The sequence below is a fragment of the Diadema setosum genome, chromosome 16, assembly GCF_964275005.1.
Source record: "Diadema setosum chromosome 16, eeDiaSeto1, whole genome shotgun sequence".
Classification (NCBI taxonomy): domain Eukaryota; kingdom Metazoa; phylum Echinodermata; class Echinoidea; order Diadematoida; family Diadematidae; genus Diadema; species Diadema setosum.
In genome coordinates this window covers 21,194,460-21,221,197 of record NC_092700.1, presented here as the reverse complement: position 1 = coordinate 21,221,197, position 26,738 = coordinate 21,194,460, and positions in this window count along the sequence as shown.

Here is a 26,738-nt window from a genome sequence, read left to right as displayed (position 1 = left end):
CCTCCCCCATTTTTTTCTTTTAATTTCTTTTGTTTCAACAAAAAATAAAGGGGAGGGGGGGGGGGGGCGTGCGCCGGTTGCGGTCCTCCCTGGATCCGCCCCTGCATCTGTGTCCATTTGAAGGTTACCTGTCATGCCCATGCATAATTATCTGTTGAATTGCAGTGGAGGACAAATGTTACGTCATCGTGACAAGCACTAATGTATACATATACTGTATCTGTGTATTATGTTGATGTATTTTTTTTTTTTACTCGTCTGTGTATCTATCTTCCTCATTATTGTTCTCGTTTTGTTGGTGACAACTTTTTTTTTTCAAGACGATCGCCTGAACACCAATGTGCTTTTTTTTTTCAAGTGGTAAAAACATGGAGACACAGCACAGAAACGGGGAAACAACAACAACAACAACAACAACAACAACAACAATACAAACAATACAGTAATTATGCACCGATTTGCACCATATTACAACATACACAATTAGTACAGGTACAGCTCGTTTAAAGTTTCGTAATAGCCTTCGCAGAAATCCCAATTCCTCTAGTAATGGTTTCAAAGACAATTTTGTTGTACCTTGTTGATGACCAATTGCAAATAAAGAAGATAGGCCTGCCGATAATCGGTCATCAATCACGAGGCTCTGCTTGTCTGTGTCTGTGATGCGGTGAATCAATCGTTCACTGCACATTATAATGTTTAAAACGTAAAATCTAATCCGTTTATTGTTTCTCGGCACCTTACAATATAATACCATCTTCAGAATTTGCATTTACACTCACACTTTTAGTGCTTTAGATGAAGCATGTCTCGAAAAGTTTTACCCGTCTTACCGAAATGCTTACCCGATTATCCGATAAATATAGCACACATAGGAACTGTTAATTGTTAACTCTCAATAGTATTGGCGGAATACCCGATTAAGAGGTATAATACGCGATTATGTGGAAACTATTATTTCCACTATTGCGGATGAATGATTCCGCAAGGGAGTGGTAGTATTCTATTTCTGACTTTTCGTATTCTTTCGACGTTGATACTCGGGTCATGTACCTTATTCAGCAGGCTCATTATTCCGATGATTCGTTATTCTAAATGCACAGTTAAACTTACAAAAGGATGTTTACTATTCCTAAATTTGAATTTCTTTCGTTAATCGAGACCATCCGAAGGTTCGTATCATCCCATAATGAAAGGACCTTCTGAGTAACAATTCTTCGGAATTACAAGCCTTATTTCCGTTTTGGGATTAAATTGAACCTTTGGATTGATATTGATGGTATTTGGGAGCTCAGGACTGGCAAGTTGTAGATCTCGTGTATGCGTTAATGCGTGGATGCGTTTACTTCGTTCATGCACTGACGGAGGAATACAATTAGTGTATGCCAGTAATCTGTCGGTTTATCATGATTAATTCACAACCGCTGATTGCAAAACCTTCGTCCTGACGCGTGACGAGAACGATATGACTGGCATTCATACATAGTCTAGTACTCTCATTTGAGCAAAATATGACATTACCTCGCTATTGTGCATTATTTAAAAACGGCAGCTATTTCGATCTCGATGTTATAGTAGCCGGGTTCACACGTACACATTGATTAGCGGGATGACGATCGCGATCCACATCTCGAGTTTTTTTGCGAGCGTCCACACGTACCAAATTAGCGGGATAGCGATCGCGATCGGTATCCCGCTAATTTGGCGAGTGTCCACACGTACCGAATTATCCCGCTAATTGCCGATAGAGATAACAGCAAAGCCTGCAAACTGGATCACAAAGCGCCCTTCTCTATCACCACCTGTGCGCACTTTCCTTTGTCCATTGTCTTTTACGCGTCAGTGGTGTGGTTCGCGCGCTGTTGTTGCTGAGCTCCAAAGAGGTGAAGGACCTCTTCGCAGAGGCCTCGCTGTTGTGATATGCGCATTGCATGATGGGATGTAAAAACTCGAGATTCTAATCTCGACCGTTCACACGTACCAGCGCGGGGCCAATTATCCCGCTAATTGACGAACCAGCGCAAGATTTCTTGGGATTAGCATCGCGATGCTTATCCCGCTAATTTTCGGGTTTTTTCTGTCCACACGTGCAAAAAACTCGGGATGACGATCGCGATGCAAATCTCGAGATTTGTATCCCGCTAATTGGTGCACGTGTGAACCCGGCTAGTAACGCTGATCACACTGTCATTGTCAGTCGCTTTCTCCTACAGACTTATCTAATTTATCCCTCTCAGATTTGAGGTGATTGCCACGTACATTTTGTCACCATCGTTGCGTTTAAAGAGCTCTAAATATTAAGTGACTTTTGTCAGCAGTTATAACGCTGCTATAGTGCATTAATTTCTCTCCGGGTAGCTTTCCTTGCAGCTTGAAAATACAGCACTCACAGTGACGAATGTATGCTGAGGGGATAGGGCTCCTTTCATGTGTTCTTTTTGCTTTTGTTTGTTTGTTTCTTTTTGCTTATCAGGCAGCTTTGGGGGGGGGGGGAAGCTGCAGCAAAAATTACTTTTTCGTTTTTTGTGTGTTTTTTCATGTTTCATTTTCTTTTCTTTTTGATTGTCACAACCAATTCACCAACCCCCCCCCCCCTTTGCAAGAGCTAGATCCAACCCTGCACTAATCAACACACAGACAGAGTTATACAAATATGTGGGTATGTATTTTGAGCAGAAAGTAGTGAAAATGTGTGAAGACATTCAGTAAAAAAGAGCAGATGGATTCCCCAACCAATCTTCTTATTCAGAAGTTCAAAATAAGTTGTCACAGTTTTCTCCGTTATGTGCACATAATGTGCAAAAGTTGGTTCTGAAGTTAAACAAGAAGACATGTATATTGGATCCAATGCCCACAAAGCTGGTTGTAAGGAACATTGATATTTTTTTTGCCAGTTCTTACAAAAATTATCAACCTGTCTCTGACAAGTGGACACTTTCACAGGAATTGGAAGTTGGCTATAGTTAGACCATTATTGAAAAAACCCGGTGCAGATTTACAGTTTTCAAATTGTAGACCTGTTAGTAATTTGCAATATGTGTCCAAACTGGTTGAAGCAGCAGTAGCAAATTCAGCAACATCTTGTAACCAATGATTTACTACCACCAATGCAGTCAGCATAATATAGACAAAACCACAGCACAGAAACAGCCCTATTAAAGGCGAATAATGATTTGCTGTTAGCAATGAATAAGCAACAGGTGGTATTTTTAGTTCTACTGGACATGAGTGCAGCTTTTGATTTAATTAGACACGACATTCTTGTGAATGTTCTCCAAACACATTTTGGAATAACTGACAGAGCATTGTCATGGTTTGAGTCCTATATGAATGATAGGAGACAGAGGGTTCAGGTCGATTCCAGTATGTCCATCACAGGAGTTTGATGTACCCTGGGGTGTGCCCCAAGGCTCCTGCCTGGGTCCCCTTCTTTTTACTTTAGGGCTTTTTACACTTGTGTTTCTTAACCCCGGACTTTCTCTGACCCAGGACTATCGTTAGTCCCGTACCAATTTTTTCAGCTTTTTACACTCGCCAATTAGTCCCGTACTATCTCTTGTCCGGGGCTAAGGAGAAAACTGACCTTTTTACACTCGTCTTTCTTAGCCCCGGACTTTCCAAACCACATGAATATTCATAATTACGCTGTGTACTGTACACGTACACGCACGCACCGGCAGCACTTGATTACCTCGTTTCTGATTGGTCAGTGAGGGTCGCACTTCGTCTCCGTCGCTTAGCCCAGGATTATTTTTTCGTTCTGTTTACACTCACTTGCTTGGCACCGCAATTGCGGTGCTAGCACCGCAATTGCGGTGCTAACCCCTGCTATTTTGCAGGGCCAGATAGTACCGTACTATCGGTGGGGCTAGCCCACTTTGGCAAAAACGAGTGTAAACAGAAAGTGGGCTAAGGATAGTCCCGTACTATCGGTGGGGCTAAGGCCCCCCCCTTAGCCCCACCGATAGTCCGGGGCTAAGCAAAAATTTACAAGTGTAAAAAGCCCTTTTGTATGCTAGTAGGTTGTTCCATGAAATCCAACACAAATTCCCAGAAGTAATGTGCCATACCTATGCGGATGATACACAGCTGTACATATCTTTTTCACCTACTGCAGCAAATGAGAATTATACTGTGTCCATTATAGAGCGATGTATTGTGCATCTTCACAAATGGTTATTATCCAACAGTCTTCTACTCAATGATATTGTGCTAGCAACCACCTTCTCCCCTCTTTACTTTTCTTGTTCGGATTCACGGCATCTGTTCAAATATTTGTGATAGATATGTTCGTGCCATGATTTTATAAGGCCTCCCCAGATGACATATAGGATCGCAACTTTGTTAAATCATTCGACTCCTTGTATTACGGGAGGGAGGGAAATACTGGTGGCACACACAACATGTCACACATTCTGACCACAAAGCAAATCACCACCACCAACAGGGGCGGCGCAGCCGTGGGGGCCGTGGTGGCTCGGGCCCCCACACTTTTTGTGCACCATACAAAGGAATACATAAGGTGTCATCACTTCGGGCCCCCACACTTTTTTCAACCCGGAAGTACGTAAGAGGCACTACAACGTTAACCCGGAAGTGGGCCCCCACACTTTTGAAAACAGTGCGCCGGCCCTGACCAATACTATCAAATTTTAAGTAAGAAAAACTTTATTCTTCTCCCGCCTCACACGCCATCGTCCCAGTTTCGATCCATCTTTTTTTCCAACGTAGGCCGAACAGGCTACACTCACTTTGTACAAATGCATATTCATGACACCTTGAAATAATCTACTCTGTTGAATACTCTGATTTCTTTCTTTTTTTCATTGTTGATGGTAACCAGGGAAACTGTAAATGGAATTCTGTTTTCGTCATGAACTGTTAGTATTGTAATGATCAAAGGCACAACATGAAGTGGATCTTCCAAATACCCCAAGCCCTAGACCAAGCTTGATAATCAAACTCATCCCATCAGTACACTTGCAGTTTACCATCAGCTTCAGAAACTCATACTGTCAGTGCTGATTCCTTTTTTTTTTCATTTTCCCCTCCTTCTTTGTCTGCCTCACTACTTCAAATCTTTTCCTCTTTCTGATTTTACGTTTGGTCTCTTCTTCTGCTCGTTTTTCTCTCTTTTAAAGGCATTATTTACCTCTTTTGCAGATGAACCGAAAATCCAGAATAAATGCTTTAAAATATTTCCAGTGATTTTGGGATAGAAACAACCAATGTAAAAAAAAAGTTACTCAGTATCATTCAGTGTTAATTAGTCTTAAATATATGAAATGTGTACGATTCATTATAGTTATAATACAATTGTTTCTGGAAAAATTTGGCTATATGCTTCATTAAGTAAAATAGTGATATCTCCTTATATTTTTGAAGGCTTGATTGCGAAAGTTATTATGGTAGGATGTTTTGTGATACAACTGACCTACGCAGTGCATGAAATGTGACAACTCGATTTTTTAAATCAATGCTCCCCACAGTAAACAGCTGCTTCAACATATTTGGTCTTATTTTTATTTCTTATTTTCCTTCCAACTGTGTCCTCTCTCTTTTCCCAATCCCTTTTATTCTTCTCTCCCTTTATCTTTCTTGTAGATCCAATTTATCTCTCATCATCTTCATTGCTGCTTGTACAGTTGAATTCGATATCGTCATCAAGCAATGTGCCAGTTCTGTGAGTTATGACAGCTAACATATTGAATGGTGAACCTCTATAACTTTACCATGTCACAATTCTGAATTTACTCTTATTTCATGATATAGATGAAAGTATTGTACTTTAAGATTTTTGTATGTTGATGAATAAGTGTGTTGCTGTCTTTTTTTTTTTTACAATTAGAGTATGATAATTCATGTTTCATTGCAACTTCTAACATGTGAAATGTGAACATTAAAGGAGACCTCCGGATGATTTTCAGATTTTTACAAATTGAACAACTATAAATTAATTGTACTGTGGACAGAGTTTCAGAATTTATGATGATTGGGATGAAGAATAAAACTATTTTCGAAATTCATAACAAATTGCAATGAACAAGGATAATGACATGGCAGAGTCACCATAAGAATGCATGAGTTGGGGCTCAAGGAAGCAGAACAAAAGAACAAGGCATGCATAGATTATACACAGGTGAACTCGCTAGCAAGCAGTATTGTAATGGCATTACACTGTTGCATTTCTGAAATATGTGAACCTCCTATGTCATGATCCTTGTTTAGTGTAATTAGTTTAAGGTTTTTCAAAGTATTGTTTCTTTGCTCAAAAACCACAATAAATTCCACAAATTTGTACATGGAGCTGTTGATTTATGTACTAAAAGATTTGAAATTATGAAAATCGTCTGGAATTCCCCTTTAAAAAAGAAGGTCAATATCAGGTCACTCAGTGATATCCGAGATTTTTCAGTGACGTACGAGCGCCGCGTTCGAAGCAGTGTGTAGTTTGTGATTCTGGATACTGTAACAGACAATCGTCATTCAAGCACACTCTGACAATTTGCCCTTCGTAAACCCCCCTGTTCGGCATTTATATCACGGGTTATTTGTGAGGACGTGTTTAATTTTTCCTCTTTTCATGAATGAGGTACAGTTCGTATTTCATACATCTTTAGGAGTAATAATTACAAACCATGGTCTCAGCTGCTACGGCACATTCTATTGTGTAACAGATGAAAGGTGTTCATTCATACCTTAGTTACATATAGGGTGGCCCAGAAAGAACGAAACATCTATGATATTTGATCTCAGCAATATTGTTGCAAATATGATTGTGCATACTGTTTGCATACTTGCCATAGAACCAGCAGCGTTCACAATGTTTGGAGTGCAGTGGTGCGGACGGTGTGATTGTCATTGTCCATTATCATTGTGAATGAGACTCATTGAGATGCTAAATTTATAGCTGGAAAATAGCAAGGTTTATTCAAAGGCATGATTGACAGTGACATGAGTTCATGAGTGGTTTAGGAATAAAGCCCGTACTTAATTATCATACATTGATAAATGCAGTGATAACCGAGAATATTGCTTTGTCGGTTTATGAACGAATTAACGGTTATCTCACCGGGCCTGATACCAATTCGCGACTGCAAATTTTGCTAGTTGCAGAGATGTTTTCGCTAGCCTACGACTCTAAGACGTCTATTGTGAAATTACAATGTCTCCGAGCAGTCGCAAGAAATTTAAAGACACGATTTAACAATTTAGCTGACCGATTTCAAAAATTCTCAATCTGAGCTGTCTGACCTGTATAATTATATTCAAATGAGTGCAAACTACAAAGAAATGCAAGCATAATGAAGGTCATAAATTAATTTAATCATAAACTGACACAGCACTATTCTCAGTTCTCACTGTTTTTATCAATGTACACTTAATTCAAAGTACGGGCTTTATTCCTAAACCACTCATATCATGAACTCACGTCACTGCCAACCATGCCTTTGAATAAACCTCGCTATTTTCCAGCTAGTTTTAGCATCTCAATGAGCCCAACGGACAATGACAATCACACCGTCCGCCCCACATTCCACACACTGTGAAACCTACTGGTTCTATGGCAAGCCGAATTCTCGCTGGTTTCGGTATCTCTAAGAGTGCTAAATGAGCACATTTTGAAAATTGCAAGGGTTGACAAAAACGGTTATAAAATCACAAAGCATTGACCAAAATTAAAGAACTTGGTGTTATTCTATTTGAAAAAGATTGGTCTTTTAAAGATAGTATGCAAAATAATTACATATTTGCAACAATATTTCTGAAATTAAAGATCTTAGGTATTCTGTTCTTTCTGGGCCACCCTGTATATGTATATACACTCAACCAAAAGAGTAAGTTCCCCCCTAGCATTTTTGGATATATCTCAAAAAGTACTTTACCGAGTTTCCTAGTTCAAACGGGAATGGACAGTGAATTTTATTACTCATAACATGAATGGCATATCATTGCCACCAGATATCATTATTGGTGTGAAAAATGCACTTTATTCAAAATGCATGGGAAAAAAAGTTGCACTTAAGGTTATATAAAGCATATTGTGTACATTTCCTATGCAAGTTAGTAAATGACCTTTTTTAAAATTATTATGTAATTCTCAGGAATTTCTTCAGGTACAATGTGCTTCCATAAGATGTTATGCATACTTTATAAACAATAGGCCTTTCCAATACATGTATGAAAATGTTGGTCGAAGCCATGTGCTTTTTAATTCCAATTCGGGTTGATCACATTAATGTGCTTATGGCCATTTTGCATCATGCCGCCTCTGTAAATTTTTGAAAGAGGGAGAGCTACAGCTTTCCTTGAAGCTGGGGTTCCGGTTAAGGAGGTGGCCAGGAGACTACGGGTTTCGCCCAATGTCATAAGGAAACTTAGAGCAAAGTTTCAGTAAACTGGAGAGGTCAAAGATCTGATTGTTTGATTATTTGTGTAAAAGTCAATGCAAATCACTAAAGTGCAACTTTTTTTCCATGCATTTTGACATGAAATGCATTTTTCACACAAATAATGATATCTGGTAGCATTAATGATGTCATTCATGTTATGAGTAATAAAATTCACTATCCATTCCCGCTTGAATTATGAAAATCGGTAAAATACTTTTTGAGATATATCCAAAAATGCTAGGAGGTAACTTACTTTTTTGGTTGATTGTATATGTACATGTATATCTCGAGTAAGTTCTCCACAATCATGTTGGTATGATAATATTATCAAAAACAGAACTGTAAGCAAGTTCACAACACTTGAGAAAGAGCAAATCGCTCGAAAATTTGTGTGCCGAAGTAAATTGTTGGTGAATGCAGCATGAACTTGGTTTCAGTTTTGTTATTGATGATACGTATATATATATATATATATATATATATATATATATATATATATATTTATGTATGCATATATATATATATATATATATATATATGCATATATATGTGTGTATATATAATCCATATATATATATATATATATATATACACATATATATAAACAGTATATCATAATATGATTATACCCATATACATTTATTCATCAAACATGCATGTATGCAGGTATACCTGGATATATTGGACTGTCGTCTTTTGAGACCGTTTAGAAAGTCATGCAAATATCTATAATCAGCCGAATGAATGTTTTGAATTCAAATTTGTACAAATAACATTCTACTGACAGGAAAAAAAACTATAAACATTTAAAAATTATTTATTGATTTCTATTTTTTCTAAGTTTTCTGTGATGGACTTGTTTGGGTCGTCTTATTCAGGCATTCATTCTGTATATACACATGCATATGTTAAGTAATTCGGAGTCCATGCGTTGTTACAATGATATAAAAAAAAAAAAAACAGAACAGAAGACAAAAAATGTATCATGGTGTCAATACCAACAATTAAATTGAATAACACTCAAATTTTCGTGTACCCTGCCCTTTGTCAAGTTATTCTGATACTGAAAATGTGTGTGTGTGTGTGGGGGGGGGGGGTTGTTTTCAAGTAAACTGTTGGTATTTACAGCGTGATACATTTCTTGAGTTCTGTCCTCTCTATAATATATATATTGACATATCTTTGTTGAAAGAAAAATTAACGAAATGAAAGCAAATGGTATGTATAGGCCTTATGTATGTATATATGGATTGGCAACACATTTTCCACCGGGGACGTAGCTGCTATGTTCGGGTTGCAAACCCTTTATTAAGTTTTCGGACCTCGCCCTTCTTCAGAAATCTACAATGACAATATGCAACAACGATAATTAGCTAAAATTAACCATGGTGTAAAATCAATCTTACTTACTATTTCAAACTACAAATATTCTAACATTTACAAATCCAACAACTTAACAAACTTCCAACATTCTTTTACAATTTGTACAAATTTACACATTTTCTGTTATACGTATACAAAAACATTCCGTGTGAATAAATACAATGTGTATATGCAACATATTAATATGTTGATGTATAGGGCACCAAATATATTCTCTTCCTCTTCTTTCTTTAAAACAACAACATCAACATATTTATATGCATACACTTACATATATACATGCCTACATACATATGCTTATACCAAAATTTACTTCGGCAAATTTTCAACATTCCAAATTACACATACATATAAAAATACATGTAGGTGTTACAAAAAACATATCCCACTTTTGATAATAGTTAAAAAACTGTATATCAGATAACACTGACACTGATATGAGCAATAGCTGAATAGTGTAAAATTTTGTTGGAGGTAATCTAAAAATGAAAACATAAATTAATTTCATTAAAATCAAGATTAATTTTTAAGTTAGGGTTCAGGATCTATATTCAACCCTCTGTACTAAACTTATCTTTGCACAGGGGTTAATCGGTGTGTATGGGAGTGTGTGGTTAACACCCAGATAATGGTCCTAGATAAAGGCTAGGGTTTGAATGCTTTATCATTTATTCATGAAGAATTCCACAATCACAGCTAGTTTTCATTTATCCTAAAATGTAGTGTATGCAAGCACATGGAATCATATCCTTGCCTTTTTTATGTGCATGCATTTCACCCTTTTCCAGGAATTCAGACTTACTAGTGCCCAGAACAAAGCATTCATGTGCCTTCGAGCAAGATGACAGAAGCCTAGTCACCAGAGCTCTGAACAGGTTGTCATTCGTGTTCATTGTTCAGGGTCATTTTAAGCACACACTCACATACACATTATTGGTTCCTGAGTAAGCCCAAGTTTTGTACAGAGGGTTAAAATTTGACCAAAATCTGGAACCTAACTTTAAAATTAATCATGGATTTCATGAAACTGATTTATACTTCCATATTTAAATCCCCCTTTATTCAGATTGTACAGTATGCAGCTATTAATCATATCAATGACAGTGTTACCTGATATATAGTTTAACTATTAAGGATCAAAAGTGGGAAGTGTTTTTGTCACACCTAGGACATAATATCTAATTAAACATTTAGGCCTACTCAGAATTCTCAATTCCTATCTCTAACCAAAATATATGTTCAATAACTGTTTAAGGTGATAAGATAAAAATAAACAATAAAAGAAATAATCTATAAATATCATAAATTCATATCCATTCCATATCAACCTTCAATTTATTTATCCATAACATAATGATTATACACATACATACAGCAACATCTACTCCAACATTTAGGCCTACTCAGAATTCTCTATTCCTATATCTTACCAAAACACATAAGTTCAAAAACTGTTTAAGGTGATATTAGCCTTTAATTTATCCATCCATAATATATACACAGACATACAGCAACATTTATACTTCAACAAATATTATCATACTTGTATAGGCCCTTACTGATAACGTTAAATATATACATATATCTATATTTACATGCATACTTACATCTATTTAAGCGATAATTCAAAATTCTAAATCACGCATACATAATAATTACATACAATATACTTACATCTACTTCAACAGTTACTTATAAATCTCAATTCCTATTTATCCAAATATACATAATGTCTATATAGATAATATATACAATTTTATATACACTCTTTTTCAAGTTCATCTTTCTCATAAACTATCTGGCTGAAAATGGTGTTTTATTTCCCATGTTAAAGATAATTTAATTAGCTATCAACCTAGTAGGTCAATGAAAAGGTTAACTTTACGCATAAGTGAACACATTCGTTTTTTTCTTCCAAGGCGCAAAAGTAAAAACTGCAAAATGGACAACTTGTTATTCAAGCGTATTTGCCCTTCCATATAATAATGAGAACAAAAGACAAATTCAACACAATAGAAATGCTAATTAAATTTTCACAAATCAACCTATGATCTCTATAATGTCTTTATAACCCTCCAAAGATAAAGAGAGGCAAATAATAATGGAGAAAAATGAAGAATCTTCTGTCAAATCTGCAGTGAAAAGACATTAAAAAAATTATTGGTAACAAAGAAAGTTAAATTTGAAACGTTATTACATATTAAGACAATTTGAAATAATATTTGGTTACTGAATTTGTCTTATGCATTCTTGAATTCCTTAATCAAAAGGTAAAATGAAGAAATGTTGTCGATTTTATCACCTTTACGGCTTACTCTCTATGACATTTAAAGTTTGAATTGATGGAAAATGCGGTTACAGTTTGTCATTCCGAAGGTTCGTTTATCCGAAAACGAAACACACTAAAGCTCGTTATTCCGAAGGTTCGTTACGGACCCTATTTCATTTCGGATCAACGAACCTTCGGAATAGTGAGCCCTATTTCATTTTCGGATTAACGAACCTTTGGAATAATGAACCCTATTTCATTTTCGGATAAACGAACCTTCGGAATAGCGAACCTTCGGATTAACGAACCCTTTTTCGTTTTCGGATTAACGAACCTCTAGGTATAGGGAATTTATGTGTTTCGGATTAACGAACCTTCGAAATACTATGTTTTTGTTTTGAATATAATGGGAAACAAGGGAACGGAAACTTATTTCTGCTGTTTTATTCATGTCTCTCATTTCGTTAAATTGGTCTTTTGTTATCATTGCTATCTTGGAGGGGATTTGCAAATGAATTTCAATATGTCCAATTCTGCAATTTTTACTTTTCAGCCTTATAGAACAAAAACGAATGTGTTGACTCATGCGTAAAATGCCCCTTTGTATAAATCTACCAGGTTGATAGCCAATTACATAATCTTTGATATGGTATATGACACATTGATTTTTAACAAAATCTTCTATGAAAAATATCAACTGGAAAAAGTGTTAACTTTCTTTTCTTGCTGAGTGTACATAGTAAGGGCTTGACATTAGCAGTGACCCAAGTGGCCCAGGTATCCCGGGGCCACTAAAGATTGCTGTTGGGCCTCACAATGTGTCTATCAGTGGCGGATCGAGCAACTAAGATTCAAAATGGATTGTTACCTTTGTTTTCATTTCGGGCCACATTTTTTTCGGGCAACCAAAATTTTAGATTCCTAGATTTTAGTGTCCCGAACGTTCCACCAGACAAAGAAGTTACAGTATTATGTATAGTTTCCACTGGCTTCACAATTTGAAACAAAAACTATCAGCAATACTATAAATGATACAGAAATGATACAGAAAAGCTTAAGCGTACTAGTAATTTGATTTACCTCTCATGATATATTACTTCATTATACACAAAAGATATCTTATGATGAAAGCATGTAGTTCTCCTCAATGTCAGCTTTATTTATCAACATCAATCAATATGTTTCTCAGTACGAATAAAACTAAAGACAATACTTTACCAAATTGTAATGTTTATAGGGCCTACCTAATTTCAGAAAATATCGCGATGTTGCGATGAAAAGCTTTTTTTTTTCAAATAATTCGCCATATCGTAATCTGCAAATAATGATTGTTAAACACACACACACTATGCCATCAAAGAAGAGGACTTTAATTGCTGCCACACCCCTTGCAAAAAAGAAGAAATAGAAGGTGAAATTTGTCAAAAATAACTTTACTATCTAAAAAAACATGACGAAACAACAATATACAGTGCTTGTTTTGCTTGTTTTACTTGAGATAAGTTAGACGTTATTAGTGATCGTATATCTTCTTTAGTGTTCACGCACAAGTGTGCAATTCCACATTCTTTGTAATGATTGAAAAGTATTATGCCGTGCTTTCTCAGTGACAATTGTCAGAATTTAAGAGTGGATTAAAGCATTCACGTTTGTCGATGTGGGTTCACTATAATAGTGCATAGAAATTAAAGTGAAAGAATTAATTTTTTTTTTTAATAGAAACTGCTGTGCCTCCTATACATACATTCTTAAACAGGCATCTTTTAAAGGCTACGAATGTCATTTACTGATATTTAGCTGACATTCAAAAGAATATTTGCCATGCTTTGAATTTATTTACATCTTTTCGAGTAAAACTGAAGCAAAAAATAACCAGTTATTATTTCATTGTTTTTTTTTTCACGTCCGATAGAGTCGCAAACAACAATGCGTAGAGTAAACAGAGAAATGAGTTTTCCTGAAATCTTCTACAAGAAAAGAACGAAATCTAACCGGCATTTTGATGTCTTTCTCGCATTGAAAAATAGATACTTTAACCACCTCTGATCTTGCTTTCAAGTATAGTAGAAAAGTTAAGCAGGCTTATTTCTACCGAGGTATAGTGAAATACTTATAGTCCAGTCAAAATATGAAATGACCCCCAACTAATTGCAACAGAAATGATTCCACTTGCACTTGACCTGGAAGAGCAACTAAAACAACATATTAAAAGTTCCCTAAAATTCGAGTGGTGGATAAGGCCAAAAAAAAAAAAAAATTGTTGCATTGGCGTAACATGAGATTTTCAAATAGGGTCGGTCGGGCGGATTTTTTTTTTTATTTATTTTTTTTTGCTACCTGCATTTTACGTGTAAAACTCGTGCTCAGCTCAGTAAACAGTTACAACTGCTGCACCGAATGTGCTGTGTTCATCTATTCTACAAATCATTTATGAGGCCGATATTACTGGAATTTATACCCCTTCACAGAATTTAAAGATGTTGAAATCCCTATCCTGAATGTTTTCACTTCATATTTTACTATTTTGACTTAGATAAGATAGATGCAAATTGACCCATATGTACGATCTTTTCATCGCACACGGCGATCTCTATTACAGTCCCACATATACAGATTCGTGTAAGTTCTCCACACAAGAAAAATATGGCAAAACTGTGCACAATACATCGCAGTCTGAATGCTACGTATACACTGAATAAATCTTGTTAGAGTACGTGTCCGTGTTGGAAACAGATGACGTACTGATCAAGGAAGGCTTATGCGAGGCGCTAGATCTCTCCCTCGGGATCGTACATCCGATATCCCAAGAGCCGTTTCCACTTCCGGGTTTGTGCGATCGCGATCGCAATCAACAAGACATTTGATATCGATAGCAAAAAAAAATAATAAAAAAACATGGGGTCGGCGGAATTTTTAGGGTCGGGCGGGTTACGCCAATGCAACAATTTTTTTTTTTTTTTGGCCTAAGTGTCTAATTTGCATAAATTCAAAATGGCCACCATATAACCTAATTCTGCCTATATCTCGGGATATATAACCCACAGAAAGTTAATTCCGGTGTCTAAACATATGTTTGTTAGGTCAAGGAATACAATTATGTTATCTGTAGCAATTTTCAAGCATCCCTTTATATAGTTTTTGCATATATTTGCATATAATTACATGCAAAATGGCCGCCATATTGCCTGTGCAAGCCCGTATCTTCGTATATCATTTATGTAGTACACTCATTAAAGGACAAGTCCACCTTCATATGCATAAGGATTGAGAGAATGCAGCAATGTTATAGGTTTTCCCGGCCAATTTCGCACTTTTTTTTCACTCCAATTCCTAATTTGTGCATTCATTTTAGCACAATTTACCTCAGATGGCATGTTCGGTATTTCAATTTTATAATCTTTTCATTCAAATTCATTTTGGAGCATTCAAATTACATTTAACATCATTCGATTAAGCACTTTTTCAGTTCAAATTCGTAAGACAAGCACCATTTCGCAAATTGTTCATTCAATTTAGCATGACATAGTCACGTGATCACGGATACGCTGCGCTCGTTCATTCGAATTCATTCTTGGGCATCCAATTTCGCATTTACTGCAGTCAATTTAGCAGACACGTTTATGCTTTTATTCTGATATCACCTTTGCAACAGTACTTGCAAAATAAGTGTATGTGTTTATAATGTTCGATAGCATTATTTTATTCACAGATACATTGATCTTAAGTTTGTTTTGTCAATAATTGGGAGAAGGAGGTTTCAATTTTCATGATTATTTCTTTCATCTGCATGTTTCATTATTTTCATTTGGCGGGTGCTACATTGCGTTAATCATCATTAAGAATAAAGTTCGTGAATCAGCTCTAGCCATCAATTTGTCAAGGAAATTACCCTCAAATGCTTCTGTGATTCTTTCCCTGTCTTTTGAGAGATACGCCTGTATCTAACCCGTACTGCCATGACTGGACATAAGAAAGTGAAGTAGAATCTATGGTACTGGTGCATGTATAGTTCTGATAACATGTATAAAAGAAGAGGGGTGTTACAGAACAACAAACTTGAATTATTTAGGGTCAAAGATACCTTTGCTATATACTTAACAGTGTGTGGATGAAACAAAAATTCACATTTCAATACGTATAAACCACGGTTCTCACCTTTTCAAAATAGAAATAACATTACGCCAATTTGAATGAACGTGTTTGGAATTTGACTGCCCATACGCGAAATTGAATGACTGAAATATCATTTTCCGCCAGTGCTGGCGAATTTGAATGACTGAAGAGTACGTGCCAATTTGAATGCCCGTTTTACGAATTCGAAAGGCACATGTGCGAATTTCATTGATCGAAATGCTAAATTGAATGAACAAGTTGCAAATTTGAATGACAGAATGTGCAGTGACGAGTATTTTCGCTAAATTGAATGAACCTTTTATCAAATAGACTGACAAAACTGCGAAATTGGCCGGGAAAACCTATAGTAGAACACATCAGTGAAAGTTTAAGGAAAATTGGACAATCCGTTCAAAAGTGACGAATATTTTAAGTATCTGCGCAGTCACTGCTGGAAGAGAAGACTACTACAGTGTATGATGTCACATGCGTACAACTATATAAGAAAAATAAAAAGAGAATTTCACAAAACTTTACTTTTTGAATAAAGTGCAGAGTTCTTCGACTTGCTACTGACGTATGTTAAGGGTAATATTATTCCCCCTGCTTTCTGAAAGAGAGAAGTCGAGTGTTCTTTTTGTTATGGGAGAAAAATGGAAATATGTTGAATTTTCTTTATTGTTTCTTTATATCGTTGTACTCATGTGACATCACAAGCTAAAGTAGTCTTTTCATCCAGCCGTGACTGAGCAGAAACTTCAAAAATTCATAACTTTTTAACGGATTGTCCGATTTTGCTCAAACTCTCACTGATGTGTTCTACTAATATTGCTGCATTCACTCAACCCACATGTCTATGAAGGTGAACTTGTCCTTTAATAAGTCGCTATATATCTGGACATAAAACCCGCAGGAAATAGATTCTGGTGTCTAAACCTGTTTTTAAGGTCAGGGAATACAATTATGATATAAGTATGCAACTTTCAAACTTCCCTCTATACATTTTTTGCATATATTTGCATTCAATTAAATGCAAAATGGCCGCCACAATGCCACTACAGGCTTCTCTATCTGTAAAAGGTACCTAGTGATGGTGTCTGTGGTCTTAATTTTACTGCTGAGAATCACTGATGTAGAATACGTTCCACTCAGGAATAATTACCTATATTTCACTAAAAAATTGCATATATTTATACATTAATCTATTCAAATTACCACCGTGAATATAATTTCAGATATACGAATACGAGCAAGAGCTGCAGAACGTTAATTGTACTGTAATGTCTACATCCAAGATTTCAAGGGGAAAATGTTATAATGCCATTCACAACCTTGATGATTATCCTTACACCTAGTGTGTATTTTCTTGCATTGATTAAAAGTATAGTATTACATTGTACTCACATTTTCTTAAGATAAAGCCTCGGAACAGAAAACAAATGTAAGTAGCATCGAATAGAACATTATCTTTATTTAACTGTAATCTCAACTTAGCTTCCAAAGTGCGCTCAATAGGTACACAAATATAGGTTTTCCCGGCCAATTTCGCACTTTTTTCAGTCCAATTCCTAATTGCTGCATTCAATTTAGCACAATTTAGCCTAGACGGCATGTTCGGTATTTCAATTTTATAATTTTTTCATTCAAATTCATTTTGAAGCATTCAAATTACCTTTTACATCATTCGAATCAGCACTTTTTCAGTTCAAATTCGTAAGACAAGCACCATTTCGCAAATCGTTCATTCAATTTAGCACGATATAGTCACGTGATCACGTAAACGCTGCGCTCGTTCATTCGAATTCATTCTTGGGCATCCATTTTCGCATTTACTGCAGTCAATTTAGCAGACACGTTTGTGCTTTTATTCTGATATCACCTTTGCAACAGTACTTTCAAAATAAGTGTATGTGTTTATAATGTTCGATAGCATTATTTCATTCACAGATACATTGATCTTAAGTTTGTTTTGTCAATAATTGGGAGAAGGAGGTTTCAATTTACATGATTATTTCTTTCATCTGCATGTTTCATTATTTTCATTTGGTGGGTCCTAGATTGCGTCAATTATCATTAGGAATATCTTGGATCAGCTCTAGCCATCAATTTGTCAAGGTTATTACCCTCAAATGCTTCTATGATTCTTTCCCTGTTTTCTTGAGAGATACGCAAATACGTATAAATCACGGTTCTCACCTTTTCAAAATAGAAATAACATTACGCCAATTTGAATGAACATGTTTGGAATTTGACTGCCCATACGCGAAATTGAATGACTGAAATACCATTTTCCGCCAGTGCTGGCGAATTTGAATGACTGAAGAGCACGTGCCAATTTGAATGCCCGTTTTACGAATTCGAAAGGCACATGTGCGAATTTCATTGACCGAAATGCTAAATTGAACGAACAAGTTGCAATTTTGAATGACAGAATGTGCAGTGATGAGGATTTTCGCTAAATTGAATGAACCGTTTATCAAATGGACTGACAAAAGTGCGAAATTGGCCGGGAAAACCTATATTAAAGTCTCAAATAATATGTAGTAGAAATTGTTAAAATATTTCATGATTGCATGATATTTAATGTATTAAATTTTGTCATTTGCCCTCATGTTTACTGCTTCTACTTGTGTCTATGTTGCTATTCTTTATTTTTCTTTCTTCTTTCTTTTTTTGCCAAGGGGGGGGGGGGGGGCATGTCATCAAGTTCATGATTACACATAAGCTACTCTTCAAAACTTTCATGAGTTTGGACATATCTCATATACCCTTCAAAGTGTGCTTACGGTTCAGAAAACTTGGTCTTATATCATTCAGCAGATTTTTTTTCAAACATCTTTTTTCTTACCTGCGATGATTTGCATCCATGATTAGTCGATACTTGTGTCTTTTGTTGCAAAACTTTTGGTATAAAAGGCATGTTTATCAATGAGCAACATATGACCATGATAATTTGTATGGAAGTGGATTTTGTCGTATTTTTGCGCGGTTTCACCCAGTGACTTATTGAAAATGTAAAACATTGAGATTTACAGCCAAGTACAAAAAGAAAAAAGAAATGCCTTAACATTTCTATTACTAGTATTCTGGATTCATCAGTCGATCAATACAAACAGCATCCTTCTCATCGGCGTCAAGCTCATACAACACGTTTAAATTCTTATAAGTCTTACTTTTACCTTTTTTCGTGTTGTATCTGCAGCTTTATTGAAATAAATGTTTCCTACTGCATTGAGGCTTCGCACTAATAACATTTTCATCAACACACAGTTTTTTTTTCGGAAATGCGAGCAGCATGAAGTCTGAATTCAATTTTGCTGGCAAAAAAAAAAAAAACAGTCTTTAGACAGATTAAAAAAAATACATAACATCATTTTCTGTTCCTAACGCTTCAAAAAGGTCCCTTCCCTCCACTTCGGCAGCAGCCTTTCTTCAAGTTAAACAGTGGAAAGGAAATGACATACAATCATTGGAATTAGGATGATTTGAGGAAGATGTTTAATAAAAAAATATGTTCTGATCACGACAGACAAAGCCGAAACTATTAAGGAACTCCTGAAGGAAGTCTGATGCAACTGCAAGACAGGCTGTTAGCAACTGCCAGTGTATAGTTGCAGGGCAAACAGATTTGACTGCACACAACCCATACCAGTAGCAGATGCGGGCCATTATAATATGCTAGACACTTGTAATGTTGTATTTCTAAAATATGTAAGGAGTGAGATGATGTTGTTCTAATTGGTGACTAGGAGTAGGAAGCATTCTCGAAAGACATCGACACAGTTAACAAACGTGTGACTTACTACGCTTCAGTATATGAAATGGAGCCGAGATCCTGTTTGCTTTAAATTAATCAATCAACTGCAATTTCACACTATCCTAGTCCAGAATTTGTGGTATAACGCAGAGAACACTGTGAGTGTAAGCGAGTTTTGTATCTTATTTTACACTTTTATCATTGACCTATATTTTCAGAGATAACATTACATACCTTAAGTATTATGCATTATCACAAGGTAGAAAATGAAAATGATGTACTGGAAACGAAAGAAAGATTTCTCGAAATCAAGTGACTTTGATTCATTAGATCTTAAACTCATCTTAGCCAAAGGTTCAAGACAGCAAAAAAGGTTCAAGCTAGTATTGCAAAAAGCCATCATTTATCTTCTGACGTCTGTCGTCAGTCATGCATACATTTTCAAAAACCATTTTATTTTTCAGATTCTCTTTAAAAACCCCATGTAATAGCAGATTTTCAACAAACTAGGCAAGTAGCATCCCAAGGATGATAGATTTCCAAGGTTTTCAAATAGACACCAAGTCTCAAAGGTCCCAGAACCCCGAAATTAAGGAATCTATCATTAAAAAAATATCTCACACACACACAAAAGTAGAACCAGGTGTAACAGAGTTAGATATAATGTACAAAGTTGAATATCTTGGAGACTGCATATAGCTTAAGTTTACTTTCGCAGTTTTATTCTCTTTTTCGAAATATTACACAATATAATATGTATGTGATACTTGTAATCCGCGTGTTGGTTCCAATACAGAAAAGACGAAGTAGGGTGGTAATGCATTAATTCCAACAGTGCTATTTAATCAGACCAAATTTTCGACGAAAACATTCGTCTTTCTTCACAATTGTCATTGTCGACCCTGTGGAATATATATGTATATATACATATATATTAAGTGTGGGCACTATGTCCCCCGCTGAATTTAGAGTTGCTGCTTTTTTTTAAAATAAAAACCAGAAGAGCATTGAGTAAATACATCAGTGTGTGTATAATCATACTTTCAATATACTCATACTTGGGGCTAGTACCAAATAAAAACCAATTTTCACACGCTCATCTTCACAAAAAGTGTGTTCAATTTGTTATCAAACTTGGCTGGTAGAATATTGGTAAAATGGGTACCATCTACCCCCCCCCCCCCCCCCAGGCCACAGGATGCCCAAAGGCATCTAAAATCTGATCTAGATGTGGCCGCCATGGGGTTGGGACCAAATTATTGGGGGCCACTTTTGATTTTTGATCCTCTTTTTTAAAACACATGGTCAAATTTTCAACAAACTTAGTACTGTAGGTGTCGCTAGTGTCATGAATATATGAACATTATGCCTCCCTGGGCCCTGGAGGTTCCTAAATGCTTCCAGATATGGCTCTAGATGTTCCCAAAGTCTTCCAATTTCCTCTCTCCCAAGTAATAGTCTGTAAGAATGCATGGAATGTTAACTTGAGATACTCGGGTGAGGGCTGGACCCTTGGGTCTGTTACTCAGAAAGTGAGTGAGTGACTTGGTACCCTGATATGACAAGAACATTCTCTATAAACAACAATGTCCAAACTCATGAATCTTTTGTGGAGTAGCTTATGCATATAAGCTACTCTTAATTCGAATAGATTTATGTATAAATATATGCAAAATTTAAGTGAAATATAGGTAGTTATTCATGAGTGGAACGTATTCTACAACAGTGATTTTCAGCAGTAAAATTAAGACACCATCATTGGGTACCTTTTACAGATAGAGATATAAGCCTGTAGGCGAGGCATTATGGTGGCCATTTTGCAATTAATTAAATGCAAATAAATGCAGAAAATGTATAAAGGGAAGCTTAAAAGTTACTAATTATATCATAATTGTATTCCCTGACCTAAAAAACCCATAGGTTTAGACACCAGAATCTATTTTCTGCGGGTTTTATGTCCACATATATAGCGACTTATTCCTGAGTGTACTACATTAATGGTATACGAAGATACGGGCTTGCACAGGCAATGTGGCGGCAATTTTGCATGTAATTATATGCAAATATATGCAAAAACTATATAAAGTGAAGCTTGAAAGTTGCTACAGATAACATAATTGTATTCCCTGACCTAAAAAACATAGGTTTAGACACCGGAATTTACTTTCTGTGGGTTATATATCCCGAGATATAGGCATAAATAGGTTGTATGGTGGCCATTTTGAATTTATGCAAATTAGACACTGATCCACCACTCGAATTTTAGGGAACTTTTAATATGTTATTTTAATAGCTCCTCCGGGTCAAATGCAAGTGGAATCGTTTCTGTTGCAATTAGTTGTGGGTTAACCCACTTTTTGTTGTATTTTGGTTTAGGTACAGAGCCACTTAACACCATCTTGCTTTTAAAATCCGATGCTGATTATCTCAAACTGTGTATACAGACCATGAAATGCTGGGTTTCTCATCTTTTTGTTGCTGATGTTGTTGTGGAACAACGTAAGAATGTAGGCCTACTATTGAATGGTCCTGGGATCCTCCGTGAGCTCCAATGACAAATATCATGTTCGATGAACATTATGGCATTGATTTTTGCGTCATTTTTGTGGTCACCTCAATACTAGGAACTGTCGAGAAAATGAACAGTTTTGTGTTCATAATAGAATTGTTGTAAGAGGGAATATACAGTCCCATCCATTGAAATAATAATGAATGAGATTAATCATAATTTCACCGGATATAATGTCAAACGAGGCTTCTTATGCGTCTTTGTGTGTATTTTACGTAGGGCACATGCACTTAAAGAATAACACCAACGTTTAACGTAAGTTTCCTCTGATTTTCACATTGTAACCAACTAAACCCAAAGGTAGATATGCAATCCCTTATGGAACAGTCATAGTGTTGGCACATAGTAAAAAAACACTGTGATTCACAGTGTGAAACACAGTGTGTTATGTCACACTATGATTACCTGACAAAATAGTGTGAAATTGGGACATGTAATGCTGTGTTATTATCACACATTGGAAAATCACAGGGTAGATACTGTGGTAGGTAAACAGTATGTCAAACTGAGGCATCCCATACTTTGTTATCTACCACAGTCTCTCACACTGTGATATCTACCACAGCCTCTCACAGTCTCACACTGCGTTATCTATCACAGTGTTTCACTCTGTGTTATCAACCACACTCGGAAAAAAAAAAAGCCGGAACAATCAATAACATATATTCCAGAATTTACCTGATAGGCGAGTGATGAATTTCAGGACAAACATATGTCCCTAACTATATAACCTGTCCTTCTCCGAATATTCATAACCTCAAACAACTCATACGGCCTAGTGCCATTCTAGTCCTAAATAGATCTATAATAGTTATCCTATTCCTAGTTAGTCATCGGGTGTATCAGTTCATATCTATATAGGCCATTTATTCGTAATGCATTAAGGCATGGTTACTATTAAACTAGACAACACTTTATTATCAAGACATGAAATTATACCTTCATTACAAAATTTATGACATTGGATATATAATAACATTATTAGACAATCATTAAGAAAGTTCAAAGTAAGTCCCATCATGAATTATCTAAATTCGGAAGTGTTTTATGTATTTTAAGAAATGTTGACTGATTTTTATGAATAAGCATGAGCTATGTAAAAATTTGTACCACAGGATTACCGCAGGAGTACCACAGGAATACCACAGAAATGCCACAGAAATACCACAGAAATTTCACATGAAGTATCACATGCTGTAACTCGGCAATTCTACTTAATAGGTAATACTGGAGGAGTATAGGACAGGTTAATTATTTATCAAATCAGTTGTTATCATTCACACATAACTCATCTTTCAACTAAATTCTGAAATATGTTTGTTTGTTTGTTTGTTTTTATTCCAGTTGGTACTGCTTTGTGATTTTGCTGCGCGGTACTCCTGTGTGATACTGCTGTGTGGTATTGTCCTGTGGTATAGTATGTCAAAAAAAAAAAAAAACACACAACAACAACAACAACCCGACACGAATATCGTGTTGTAGTTTTTTTTTTTTTTTTTACTTTCTATTATATTTTGTGTGATTCTGTGCGGTACTGCTGTTTGGAATTGTCCTGTGGTTGTCCTGTGGTGTATGTCCCAAAATACCACAGGAATATCCTATGTCCCGTTCAAATTGTGGATGAATGTTTTCCCCGGCAATGTTATTATGATAATTTTAATGACGTATCCCATCCCCATTCACTTGTGTGTCGGTCTATACTGTGACAAATGTGCAACACTACATTTAAACATGCTGCAACATGTGGCACGTTCTGTGGCTATTTTGTGGTAAGCTGTGGTACATGACCGTCACTGTGTGACTTTTGGGTGAGAAACCACATAATCTAGAATTTCACACTGTGACAATTCGGCGGACACAATATTCCCACATACTGCAATATGTGACACAATGCCCCGAATTCACGAAGGTGGTACAAATGAAACCATGGTTTAATCCAAGGACAAAAACCATGGAGCGCCAAGTGTCGCACGGAATATTTCGTTACGAAATCAGTCATTTTGTCGACAAAATGACCGTTTCGTTAACGAAATTATCATTTTGTGGACGAAATGTTCATTTAGTTACAAAATGTTGTCATTTTCTTACAAAATAATAATTTAATCGAGGAAATTCAATTCAATTCAATTCAATTCAATTCATTTATTTTCATTCTTCTTCTTTTCTCTTTTTCAACAAAAATATAACGCAAGATAAATCAGGTTTTACATCATAAACAAAGAACGTTTGTCTTTGCAATTAATTAATGGTATCAATAAACATAGGAGCGCATACTGGCAAAAAAAAATAATACAAAGTCATGCTTCTGTTGAAAAAAAAAAGGAAGAAAGAATAGAGAGGTCCACTAAAAAGCAAAGCTTGTAGATTGTGAACCACTCATAAAACCTATGAATTACTTATTTACAAACATTTGTGACGAATATGATATACGACAGGACGGGACAAAACAGAAGAAACACAACAACAGGACACAACTTGCCAGAATAGATGAAAAGTATGGAAGGAAAGAAAGAGAGGAATGAGAGAATATCTACACGCTGAACAAGGGAAATGGAACAGAGGATGGTAGAGAATGTGCTTCATAGAGTTGGTGCTGCATGCAGATGAGCAAGGATTATAATGGCTACTTCTTTACGTGATAATGAATTCAGTGATTGAATAATTGGTGAGTGGATGATGAACCCTGAGGTTAACAAAAACTATAGCTATTAATGGAAAAAAACATATCAGGGAGGATTTGATAAAAGAAAGTTTCAACTTGCGCTTAAAAGAATACAAAGATGGGGAATTTTTTTATTTCACATCTCAGTGAGCTCCAAAATCTAGGACCGATGTATATAAATGTATTCTAAGCCAATAAAGTTCTCAGGAGGGGTAAATGAAACTCATTAGATTGACTAGTGGGATAGTCATGAAAAGACTGGTTCCGTGGGAACATTGAATTAAAAATACTGGGAAGTGCATTTACATTGTAATTAAACATAAACTGACCAAGTTGAAAAAAATACAAATCTTTAATTTTCAAAATCTCATGTTTAGTAAATGACGTATGACTGATTTCGTAACGAAATATTCCATGCGACACTTGGCGCTCCATGGTTTTTGCCCATGGTTTAAACCATGGTTTCATTTGTACCACCTTCGTGAATTCGGGCCAATGTGGTTTTTGTGTGGTAGGGCCTAAGCTGTAGCAACTGTAATTACTATGTGATTTTTCGGTGAAGAACCACATAGACTAGAATTCCACAATGTGGCAACTCTGTGGTCACACAAATTTTACCTATTACAGTATGTGACACACTGTGGTCATTGTGGTAAGCTGTGGTAACTGTGATTTCTAAGAGATTAGCATGTGGTAAATCACATAGTTTTAAATACACACTGTGCTCTTACGTGAACACATCTTTCCCACAGACCGAAATATGTAGCACACTGTGACTATTATGTGGTAGCTGTGGTAACTGTATAGTAACTACTCTGTGGCTAATTGGAGATAAACCACATAGTCCATCGTCTCACACTGTGACATCTCTGTGGAGGCATTATTCCATAAACTGCAATATGTGACACACTGTGGCTATTATGTGGTAACTGCATGTCACCATTATGATATGTGGTTAACCGCATAGTCTGAAAATAATACTCTGACAACTCTATGAACACACCATGCCCACATACTGCAGCATATGACATACTGTGACCATTATGTGGCAAGCTATGGTAACTCTGTATGACTATGTGAGTTGTATGTGGTGAACCACATAGTTACCTCCGCCAAGGGGGGAGGTTATGTTTTCGTTACTGTTGGTTTGTTCGTTCGTTCGTTTGTCCGTGCGCAAAATAACTCAAAAAGTAGTTAACGGATTGGAACGAAACTTGCAGAAAAGGTTGAGAATGACACAAGTACCAAAAGATTAACTTTTGATAGTGATCCGAGAATTTTTGGGGAATTTATGAAGGATTTTTGATATCTTAGCAGGTAGGGTCAATGAACTTGCGAGTTCAAGTCGCGCATTTGAGGTTTGCATGCGCGCACCAAAGTGCGTGCTCTAGTTTCTGTTAGGGCGAGGCGCGCCGTGCAGGTTAAGGTTTATGACGTAACAAACGCTTCTATATTGGGATTCGGGCGACTCTGCACACAATGCAGTACGTATGGGTGGAAATAATAGAAGAACAAGATCAGTGGTGGAAATGAGCTGCATGCTTGGCGGAGGTCTGCGCTCTCAGAGTGCTTTTCTAGTTTGTAATTTCACA